At 32.8% G+C, this 12,632-nt stretch overlaps 1 pseudogene; it reads left to right on the top strand.

Annotated features, from left to right (window-relative positions):
• Positions 1-3,009: 3,009 nt before the first annotated feature.
• LOC127538115 (nucleolar protein 56-like) lies at positions 3,010-6,083 on the top strand (annotated as a pseudogene).
• Positions 6,084-12,632: the final 6,549 nt, after the last annotated feature.

Raw genomic sequence — 12,632 nt, 5'->3', positions numbered from 1 at the left:
TTCTCCCCATTTATATTTTCTTTTCATTTTTTTGCCTGAGGCAATTGGGGTTAAGTGACTTGCCCAAGGTCCCATAGCTAGAAAGTGTTAAGTGTCTGAGGCCAAATTTGAACTCAGGTCCTCCTAACTTCAGGACTGGTGCTATATCCATTGCACCAACTAGCTTCCTTCTCCTTTCATTTTTATATCAAATTAATGAATGGTTTATTTTATTATTTTTTAAAAATAATAGCTGGAGGATAATTCTGTGAAGATGATGGAGTAAGTTGGTAAATTTCTAGCCCTCCCAAATTCAACCACAAATAAAACAAATTTGCACCTCAGACTTGGGGCAGAAATAGGGTCATATTTATACCACCTGAGAAGACTTAAAGAATGGCCCCAGGCTGGGGATTAACCGTTCTGAAGTGCTAACACTTCTGGCCTCCTTCAGCAGACACAAGGGAGCCTTTGGAATAGTTGAGTGTGGCTGAAGTCTCAGAAGGAACCACAGAGGCTTTCACCACCCAGACTCTGTGGAGTCACAATTTGAGTCCAACAATACTGAGATTCATCTTTAGAGGAAAGTAGAAATAAACAAAAAACACTTCTCTCTCAAAGACTAATGTGAAATGGCTCCCTAACAAGAGAAATTATAGAAAAACTCAAAAAAGAATTCAAAAATCAAATGAAAGACATTGAAGAAAAACTAAAAAAAAAAAAAATACCCTCCTAGAAAAGGAAGAAGCTTATGAAAAAAAGCTAACCTACTAGAAAAGTGGTAGAGTTTCACAAAGATGAAATGAATACTTTGAAAATTAGTATTGGGCAAGGGAAAGCCAGTGAATCTATGAGAGACCAAGAAATAACAAAATGGATTACAAAGAATTAGAAGGCAGAACATCACATTTGTATTTCTCTTATATGCTTTTATAATAATAAAATTCTTGAATATCAAATATAGTCATTTCAAAATTTAAAGAGTTTAAACTTATTGAATCGTTTAATGTTTTCTTTCATTTTTCTTTTTTCTTTTTACCTTTTTTTTTTTTATTTTCCCCTTGAATCTTGTATTTGGAGGTCAATTTTTTAAATTTAGTTTTGGTCTTTTAAGAATTTTTTTTTGTTAAACTCTCATTTTCCACCTTAAAAAAATTATGTTCAATTTTGCTGGGAAGGGAATTCTTCATTGTAATCCTAACTACTTTGCCTTCTGGTATATTATATTCTAAGCCCTATGCTTCTTTTGTGTGGAAGGTTCTGTATACTCCTCTTTGTAGCTCCATCATATTTGAATTGTTTTTTTTTTGGTGGCTTTTTCTTTCATCTGTGAGCTTTGGAATTTGGTTATGCTGTTCCTGGAAGTTTTACATCTGGTGATGATCAGTGGATTCTTTCAGTTTCTACTTTGCCTTCTGGTTCTGGTTTCCATCTTTAAAAATTTATTGAAATTTTTTGTTTTTATAAATCATGACTTTCAAGTAGTACTTTAATTCTTGTTTTATCTATTATATATCTATTTTCTAGGTCAGTTGTTTTTTAATGAAAATTTCAAATTTCTATTTTTTGTAATTTTCAAAATTTTGTTTTATTGCTTGGTGATATCTCATAATTATTACTTCCACTTGCTCAATTCTAATTTTTGAAGAATTTTCTTCTTCATTTTATATTTGGCCAATTCTTTTCTTTAGGGAGTTATTTTCCTTTATAAATTTTTGTGTATTTTTTCTAATGCTTTTGACTATTTTTTCATACTTCTCTTGCATTATTCTCATTTATTTTCCCAATTTTTCTTTCACTTTTTCTAATTTGTTTGTAAAAATCCTTTTAAAGTTCTTCCAGAATAATCCAACTATTCTTGAGAGAAATTTGGAACTATACTCAAAGGGCTATCAAACTATATATATCCTTTGATCCAGCAGTATCTCTACTGGATCTATATTCCAGAGAGATCATATAAGAAGGAAAAGGAACTCACATGTGCAAAATTATTTGTAGTAGCCATTTTTTGTGGTGGCAAAAAACTGGAAATCAAGTGCATGCACATCAATTGGGGAATGACTGAATAAGTTATGGTATATGCATGTAATGGAATATTATTATTTTATAAGAAATAATGAGTAAGAACTATGGAGCCTGAATGTGAATCAAAGCTGAGTATTTTCACCTTTTTTGTTGTTGTTTTTTGCTTCTTCTTTCTTTCTTATGTCTTTGTTCCCTTTTGATCTGCTTTTTCTTGCTCAGCAATTCAAATATGGAAATATGTTTATAAGAATTGAGCATGTTTAACCTATATCCAATTGCTTGCTGTCAAGGGGGAGATGAGGGAATGGGGAAGAAAAATTTGGAACACAAGGTTATACAAAAGTGAATGTTGAAAACTGTCTTTGCATGTATTTATAATATTTGATAGTATTAAATGCTATCAAAAAGAGAAAGGAATTAAAGAAATAAGGATGGATAAAGAAAAGATTAAAATAATAAAGCTCTTCCCAGAATTCTTTTTTTGGACTTAGGACTAAAATACAATTGTTTGAAGTTTTTCATGTAGCCATTTTTCTAGGTTCAAATTTTATCCCAGACATTTATTAGCTATGCAAATTTCAGCAGATCACTTAACCCTGTTTGCCTCAGTTTCCTCATCTGTAAAATGAGCTGGAGAAGGAAATTGCAAACCACACCTAAATCTTTGCCAAAAAACTCACAGAGAACTGGACATAACTGAAATGATTGAACAGAACAATGAAATTTAGTAATGATAGTAATCACAATAAAAGTAGCAACAATAATAAATATAAAGAGGCAAAGTGGGATAGTAGAAAATGAGACCTTGGCTGACATATTGCCTCAGGAACTTACTGGCTATTTGTGATAATGAACAAGTCACTTAATCTCTTTTGTGCTCCCAGACAATATTCTAAGAACAAGGCTTTTTGTTTGTTTGTTTTTTAAAGATGACTTTTGGTATGGGTACTTTCTCTTTTACAAAGATAAGTCTTGGCATTGTGGTTGGGGCTCCAGACTGCCACCATGGTGCTGCTAAGTGTGCTTTTTGACATGTGACTGGGTACAAGCTGCTGGCACTGAAGGAAGTGGAGGGATAAGCCTGCTGCTGCCCAAGGTGGAAGAATGTGTGCTAAGCATAGGCAAGTTTCACAGTATTGTCCTGCTTGTGGCCTTTTCCCCATTTAAGTCTGCCCACAATGCTCTTTAGAATGCTAATGCTGTATCTGAAAGCATTCTCTATGCTCTCCCTTTTCTTGGAGACCAACATGCCTGCTAAAAAGAAGAAAGCTGTGCTGGATGGTGGGGACCCTAAGGGGGGGGTGCTATCCAAGAGGAGTTAAGTTACTCCTGCCAGACTGGAGGTGTTATTGCTGAAATCCTTAAAGGAGTTCAACTGTACTTTCACTCTGTAGCTAAAGGTCTTCCAAGGCCCAACTGGGATTAGGACATAGCTACCTTTGGGCCAAGGTCAAGTTCAGTGTGAATAGAGTGGGTGACATGATCATCAAGCCCATTAGCCTTCTTGAGCAGCTGGACAAAGACATCAACACCCTTTCTATGTGTGTCAGGGAATAGGATGGCTATCATTTTCCTGAGCTGGTAAAGACTGTTAGTGACAATGCCACATATTGTCTCCTTGCCCTTCTCATTGGCAATCACAAATAACTGAATGAGGAGAAACTAGAATCTCTGGAAGAGCTAACAATTGAAGGGACCAAGGCCCAGGCTATTCTGGATGCTTCTCGGTTTTCCATGGGCAAGGACATTTTTCCCATTGACCTAATCAATATTGAGAGTTTTTCACAAGGTCAAAAGGGGTTCATGACCTAGGTGTAAAGAAAGAGATTATAAATACATTAGAGGAACACAGAATAGTTTACCTCTCAGATCTGTGGAAGAGGAAGGAATTTATGACCAAAGAATAACTAGAGATTATTACTGATCACAAAATAGAAAATTTTGATTATATCAAACTGAAAAGTTTTTGTACAAACAAAACTAATGCAGACAAGATTAGAAGGGAAGCAATAAACTGGGAAAATATTTTTACAGTCAAAAGTTTTGATAAAGGACTCATTTCCAAAATATATAGAGAATTGACTCTACTTTATAAGAAATCAAGCCATTCTCCAATTGATAAATGGTCAAAGGATATGAAGAGACAATTCTCAGACGAAGAAATTAAAACTATTTCTAGCCATATGAAAAGATGGTCCAAGTCATTATTAATCAGAGAAGTGCAAATTAAGACAACTCTGGGATACCACTAGACATCTGTCAGATTGGTTAGAATGACAGGGAAAGATAATGCAGAATGTTGGAGGGGATGTGGGAAAATTGGGACGCTGATACATTGTTGGTGGAATTGTGAACACATCCAGCCATTCTGGAGAGCAATTTGGAACTTGCTCAAAAAGTTATCAAACTGTGCATACCCTTTGATCCAGCAGTGCTATTACAGGGCTTGTATCCCAAAGAGATCATAAAGAAGGGAAAGGGATCTGTTTGCGTATGAATGTTTGTGGCAGCCTTTTTTGTAGTAACCAGAAACTGGAAACTGAGTGGATGCCCATCAATTCGCAAATGGCTGAATAAATTGTGGTATATGAATATTATGGAATATTATTGTTTGGTAAAAAATGACCAAATGATTTCAGAAAGACCTGGAGAGACTTACATGAACTGATGCTGAGTGAAACGAGCAGGGCCAGGAGATCATTATATATTTCAACAACAATACTATATGATGACTAATTCTGATGGACCTGGCCATCCTCAGCAATGAGATGAACCAAATCAGTTCCAATGGAGCAGTAATGAACTGAACCAGTTACACCCAGCGAAAGATCTCTGGGAGATGACTAAGAACCATTACATTGAATTCCCATATAGGGGATATATCCCTATATTTTTGCCCACCTCCATTTTTGATTTCCTTCACAGGCTAATTGTACAATATTTCAGAATCCGATTCTTTTTGTACAGCAAAATAACTATTTGGTCATATATACTTATTATGTATCTAATTTATACTTTAATATATTTAACATCTACTAGTCATCTTGCCATCTGGGGGAGGGAGTGAGGGGAAGGAGGGAAAAAATTGGAACAAGAGGTTTGGCAATTGTCAATGCTGTAAAGTTAATCATACATATAACCTGTAAATAAAAGGCTATTAAAATAAAAATTAAAAAAAAAGTTTTTCAAGTCAAGTGGTACCTTTATCTGAGTATTGTCAGAATTTGAACACATACTCTGGTGGCCCCCAACCTGTCAGCCCTTATTGGGGAGGCAGTTGGTGCTCAACTGATCTTCCATGATGAGAGCCTTACCAATCTGGCCAAGTACCTGGCATCCACAGTACAAATCTTGGGGGCTGAGAAGACAATGTTCAAAGTTCTGAAAACTTAGGGAAATACCTCCAAATATGGACTCATATTCCATTCAACCTTCATTGACTGTGCAGCTGCCAAGAATAAAGGTAGAATTTCCCAGTACCTGGCAAACAAATGCAGCACTGCATCGTGGATCAACTGCTTTTCTGAGGTTCCCACGACTGTGTTTGAAGAGAAGCCACAGGATCAGGTAGAAGAATGCCTGTCGTTCTATGAGACAGGAGACCCACTCCAAAAGAATCTGGATGTCATGAAGGAAGCAGTGAATGAGACAAGAAAAGTGTTTGCAAAGATAATGAGGAAGCAGCTAAGAGGGAAAAAGAAATGCCTGAAAAAGAAAAATGAAGTGCCTGGAGGCTCTGTCAGTAGCAGAAAACAGCATTCCTGAGAATGGACAGGAGACAGAAAATGGGGAAGAAAAACCAAAAAACAAAAGAAAATGGCAGGTGAAAGACAGAAGAAGTCCTATAGGATCTGTCCATACCCCCTAAGTCCAAGAAGAAGAAAAAGCTCACATATTCAGAAGAGGACAGAGTAGCATACTCACCCACTCCAGTCAATAAGAAAAAGATAAAGGCCCTGAAGAGCCTGGGGACTGACAACTAGGAATGTCTGTAAGCCTAGAACTTGAAGATCTGGCAGCTCCTGAGACCTAGCATCCGTGATAAAGGCCAGCACCCTGCTTACTCTCCCCTCCTTTAATCCCAGTAAAGACATGAACTCAAAAAAAATTAATTTTTAAATTCTCTATTCTTCTTTTCTGCCTCCCCTGTTCAAGCAATATAATATCAACAATATTTATGAAATTGTGTAAAACATTTCAAAAAAGCAAGAAAAATAAAGGAAGTTAATATCTATACCTATATATCTATATTTCAAATTGAACTCAGTTCTTTCTCTGGAAGTGGATAGCATTTTTCATCATGTGAATTTTGGAATTGTCTTTGGATTATTACATTGATCAGAGTAGCAAAGTCTTTCATGGTTGATTATCATTATAATATTACCATATACAATGATTTCCAGTTTCTGTTCTCTTCATCTTGCACCAATTTATATAAACCTTCCTAGGCTTCTCTGAAGACATTCCTCTTATCATTTTTATAGTTTATTAGTATTCAATCATAATCAATGTCAATCAATTTGTTCATCCATTCCCCAATTTATAGACATCTTCTCAGTTTCCAATTCCTTGTCAACATAAAAAAAGAATTGGTATAAATGCTTTTGGATCCATAGGAAAGTCCTTTTCCTTTAAAAAAAAAATCTCTTTGGGATTAGTAGTGGTATTAAGTATGGTTTCATAACCCTGTGGGCATGGTTCCAAATGGTTGGATCAATTTACAATTCCAACAACAGTACATTTGTGTCCCAAAGGGGCAATTCCTTTATTAAAACTTCACTAAATCAATGAAATCATACACTCAGTTACATTCCTTCTTAATAAGAACCATGCTTTGGAGTTGTCAAAGTACTTTTATATTTAAGGTGCCATTTGAGTCCCATAATAAATAATCCAATAAGTTATATTAAACATCCTCATTTTACAAATGAGAGAAATGAGCTCACTGGAGTCAAGTACTTTCCCAAATAAGTACTTGGAAGTGAGGTTAAAAGAGTAATTAACTCTGATTCAAAAATCTGAATTCCAATTATGACTACCAATTTGGAAAAATTGTATTTCTTCTCTGATTATTGTTTTGTTCTATAAAATTCTATGACTTTATAAGAGTTGTATTATGTAATTGACCAAGACCAGATTTGGGTCTTCTGACATCTAGCTTATTTTTCCTTTAACCATTTTCTGCATGTAATATTTTATCCATAAATAATTTTCAAATAAATTAATCTAAACCTGAATAAGTCCCCCAATATTTATTCAGAATAATCCAATTTGCTCTATGATATTACTGTCTCACATTTGAGTAATATTTGTATGCAAAATACTTTTTTATTTCACAGTTTTTCTAAGGAGATTTAGACTAGAACCAAAAATAGAATTGGAGTGGACAAGTGGAATGGAAGAACTACTGAGAGAATAGAAAACATCAGAGCAATAAACAAAGGGTAAATTTTGTAAGAAGTTAAATATAGAGATTTACTAGCCCCAGAGGCCTTAGCTTAGATTGCCTACCTAGCCAATGGACTAGAAATGTTTTCAAGAGATTTTTTTTTTAATTTAGTGAGAAAAAAATTTCAAATCCATTCAGCATACCTTTTCCACTTAAGATTACAAAAGCTCTTTTTTGTTTTGGAAATTTTTATTGATAGTCTCAGAATTTTTTTGATTTAACTCTACATGGTTTAGTAGGAATGTTATTGTTCATACTTTATGACTTTACATTGAGAGGACAAAGCGGTAGGAAGAAAAAAAGACATCTTTATTATGATAAAATAAAATTTAATGGAAAAGTATGTTAAATGGTAAATTTTATTGAAGATTTAAAAAAATAAATTAATATCATTGTCCCTTTCCAATCACTGTTCTCCACATCTGAAATAGAACTCTTTAGTGTAAAAAAATACATAAAATTAAGCAAAATCAAGCCACACTTGTTCATGTTTGAAGAATATATGCCTCATTCTGTATTTCATTCCTGAGAATCAGGAATCAAATGTAATTTCTTGATACAGAGTCATTGTATTTATCAGAATTTTGACATTTTAGATTTTTTAAAAATTTATGTTGTAATAGTCATCATATAAACTTTTTGTACTGTTTATTTCATTATGCATTAATTCATAAACCCCTTCTATACTTTGTTCAAAAATCTTCATATTACTTGAAATACTAAATTCACCCTTTTCAGATCATAGTATATAATTATAATATAATTACACAATTATATTACATAAATATCACATGTTATATGTTATATAATATACATATATAAATTAAATAATATTATTATAATTACATTTAATAAAATATATTAAAATTGAGTCTCAGTTTAAAAATTAAACATTAAAACTATGCATTATATTCCTAAAGAAAAATTGGGTCAGAAACATCCATTTCAAACAATTGAGATAAAAATAAATCAATTATTAGCAACTATTTTACTTAATCTTATATCAATAAAACTCACAATCCATTCAATAGATGCATACTTATAAAAATATGTTGTTCAGATTAAATGAAGATGAAATAAAACACTTAAATAATCCTATATTTAAAAAAAAAATCAGCAAGCCACAGAACTCCCTTAAAAAATTTGAGAAATAGCCAAGTTTGTAAATGAATTTTACCAAATATTTAAAGAAAAATTATTTTCAGTATCATATAAAATGTTGAGGGAAATAGATAAAGGATGAGGCTCATCAAATTTCTTCTATTATACAATGTGTTTTTTCTACTTAAACCAGGGAGAGTAAAGTTGGAGACAGAAAACTATAAATCAATTTCTCTAAATAATATTGATGCAAAACTTTTAGATATATTTAAATAAAATATAACAAGGAAATTAAAGCAATATACCACAAAGGTCATGCACTATAACTAGAGTAGATTTATACCAGAAATGCAGGGCTAGTTCGCAATTAGAAAAACTAAAAGCATAATCATCCTTATCAAGTAGATTGGCTAACAGGTTAAAAAAGAAAAAAAAATAGGATAGAAAAGAAAATTGACAAATGGTGGAAGGGATGTGAGGCAAATGAGACATGAATTCCCTGATTCAATCATTTTCTAGGGCAATTTGAATCAGTGCCCAAAAGGCTATAAAACTATACATACATTTGATTTAACAATACCATTACTAGAACTATATCCCCAAAAAGATTTTTTTTAAAAGGAAAGGGAATTATATGTACAAGATTATTTATAGCAACTCTTTTCTGGGAGCAAAGAATTGGAAATTGAGGAAGATCAAGAAAAATTGGGGAATGGCAGAAGAGTTATGTGATTATAATGGAATACTACTAGGCTATAAGAAATGATGAGCAGGTTGCTCTGGGAAAACCTAGAAAGATTTGATGGACTGACAAAATGAATGTACTCTGTACAAAGTAATAGCAATATTGTAAAATGATCAGTTATGAATGCTATTCATACCTAGAGAAAGAACAAATGCTGTGTGAATACAGACTAAAACAAACTTTATTTTTAAATATGCTTTTTTTCCCTTAAGGTTTTTTGTTTCTTTTTTGTCTGTGTTTTCTTTCACAATATGACTGTTACGGAAATGTTTTGCATGACTTTGCAAGTGTAATCTGTATCTAATTGCTTATCTTCTTCATAAGTTGGAATAGGGATAAAGGAAGGGAGGAAATCTGGAACTCAAAATTTTAAAAACTAATGTTGAAATTTGTTTTTACATGTACCTAGGGGGAAAGTTCTAAATAAATAAATAAAACACCCTATTCCATTTAAAAGTATTAGAAAGAATGGGGGAGGGGATGGGAGTTCCTTAAAATATTAAACAATTTCTGTAAAAAAAACATAAAAAGGACATAAAAATGAAAATCAGAAAGTATTTTCAGTAATATCAGGATGATGTAAGGATGTTCATTATCACCATTATCATTCAATATTATATGTGAAGTTCTAGTTATGCTCATTAAGTCAAAAATGAAAATAAAGGAATAATAATAAGAAAGGAGGAAACAAAACTTTCTTCATAAATGAGAGTATATTTATAAAACCCTAGATAATCAATTAAAAACTTGTTGGAACAAGAACCATTTTGGGTAAAATTGCAAGACTTAAAATAAAGCCACATGACTATTTTAAGTCTTGCAATATTACCCAAAATATTACTTATTGCAACAAGTTTTAAATTGATTATCTAGGGTTTTAAAAGGAGTTTCTCTTTCCATCTCTTGCTGCTGGAGTTTTTTTTTTTAACTCCTTTTAAAATAACTGTAAATAATATAAAATACTTTAGAGTCTATTTGTCAAGATAAATTAGGAACTATGTCAATTCAATTATAAAATAGTTTTTACATAAATAAAGATAGATTAAACAACTGGAAAATTTTAATTGCTAATGGGTATATGCTGAGCCATTATAAGCGGCATTACTAACTAAATTAATTTACTTATTCAGTATAATAGCAAATAAACTATGAAAAAATATTTTGGTAAACTGAAAAAAAAATAACAAAATTCATCTGGAGGAGCAAAAGGTTGATAATACCAAAGAAATCAGTGAAAAAAAAAAGATGAAGGAAGCTGGTCTAGCAAATCCAAATCTCAGTATACTACAAACTAGTGACTATCAAAACAATCTGATCCTGGATAAGAAATGAAAGAGTTGATGAATGGAATAGATATTATAAAGAAGTAAATGATTACAGTAACCAAGTGTATCATATTCCCCCAAATACAAACTATTTAGACAAGGATTCGCCATTCATCCAAAGCTGCTAGAAAAAAACTACATAGCATTTTAAAAAAAATAACTTTTTATTGCTAGAACCCATGCCAGGGTAATTTTTACAGCATTATCCCTTGTATGCTCTTCTGTTCTGATTTTTCCCCTCCCTCCTGCTACCCCTTCCCCCAGATGGCAAGCAGTTCTTTACATGTTGAATAGGTTACAGTATAACCAAGATACAATATATGTGTGCAGAACCAAACAGTGTTCTTGTTGCACAGGAAGAATTGAATTCAGAAGGTATAAATAACCCACGAAGAAAAACAAAAATGCAAGCAGTTTATATTCATTTCCCAGTGTTCTTTCTTTGGGTATAGCTGCTTCTGTCTATCTTTGATCAATTAAAGCTCTCTTTATCGAAGAGATCCACTTCCATCAGAATACATCCTCAAACAGTACCATGGTTGAGGTATATAATGATCTCCTGGTTCTGCTTGTTTCACTTAGCATCAGTTCATGTAAGTCTTGCCAGTCCTCTCTGTATTCATCCAGCTGGTCATTCCTTACAGAGTATAACATTCATATACCACAATTTACTCAACCATTCTCCAATTGATGGGCATCCTTTCATTTTCCAGCTTCTAGCCACTACAAACAGGGCTGCCACAAACATTTTGGTACATACAGGTCCCTTTCCTTTCTTTAGTATCTCTTTGGAGTATAAGCCCAGTAGAAACACTGCTGGATCAAAGGGTATGCACAGTTTGATAACTTTTTGAGCATAGCTCCAAATTGTTCTCCAGAATGGCTGGATGTGTTCACAATTCCATCAACTATGTATCAGTGTCCCTGTTTTCCCACATCCCCTCCATTTCCCTGTCATTCTAGCCAATCTGACAGGTATGTTATGTAGTGGTATCTCAGAGTTGTCTTAATTTGCATTTCTCTGATTAATAATGATTTGGAACATATTTTCATATGTCTATAAATAGTTTCAATTTCTTCATCTGAGAATTGTCTGTTCATATCCTTTGACCATTTATCAATTGGAGAATGGTTTGATTTCTTATAAATTAGAGTCAATTCTCTATATATTTTGGAAATGAGGCTTTTATCAGAACCTTTGATTGTAAAAAATGTTTTCCCAGTTTATTATTTCCCTTCTAATCTTGTCTGCATTTGTTTTGTTTGTACAAAAACTTTTCAATTTGATATAATAAAAATTTTCTATTTTGTGGTCAATAGTTCTTCTTTGGTCATAAATTCTTCCCTCTTCCACAGGTCTGCGAGGTAAACTATCCTATGCTCTTCCAATTTATTTATAATCTCATTCTTTATGCCTAGGTCATGAACCCATTTTGACCTTATCTTGGTGTATGGTGTTAAGTGTGGGTCAATGCCACGTTTCTGCCATACTAATTTCCAATTTTCCCAGCAATTTTTGTCAAATAATGCATTCTTATCCCAAAAACTGGGGTCTTTGGATTTGTCAAACACTATATTATTAAAGTTATTGGCTACTTTGTCCTTTGAACCTAACCTATTCCATTGATCAACTAGTCTATTTCTTAGCCAATACCAGATGATTTTAGTAACTGCTGCTTTATAATATAATTTTAGATCTGGTACAGCTAGGCCACCTTCATTTGATTTTTTTTTTTCATTAATTCCCTTGAAATTTCCCTTGAAATTCTTGACCTTTTGTTTTTCCATATGAACTTTGTTGTTATTTTTTCTAGTTCATCTAGTTCATCATCTAAAACATCAAAGTAGTTTTTTGGGAGTCTGATTGGTATAGCGCTAAATAAATGGATTAATTTAGGTAGTGTTGTCATCTTTATTATATTTGCTCGCCCAATCCAAGAGCATTTAATATTTTTCCAGTTGGTTAGATCAGATTTAATTTGTGTGGAATGTGTTTTGTAGTTTTGCT

Source organism: Antechinus flavipes, chromosome 5, assembly GCF_016432865.1.
Source record: "Antechinus flavipes isolate AdamAnt ecotype Samford, QLD, Australia chromosome 5, AdamAnt_v2, whole genome shotgun sequence".
Taxonomy (NCBI): Eukaryota; Metazoa; Chordata; class Mammalia; order Dasyuromorphia; family Dasyuridae; genus Antechinus; species Antechinus flavipes.
Note: the sequence above shows the minus strand (reverse complement) of the source record. Positions and strands in the feature narration are given on the sequence as shown.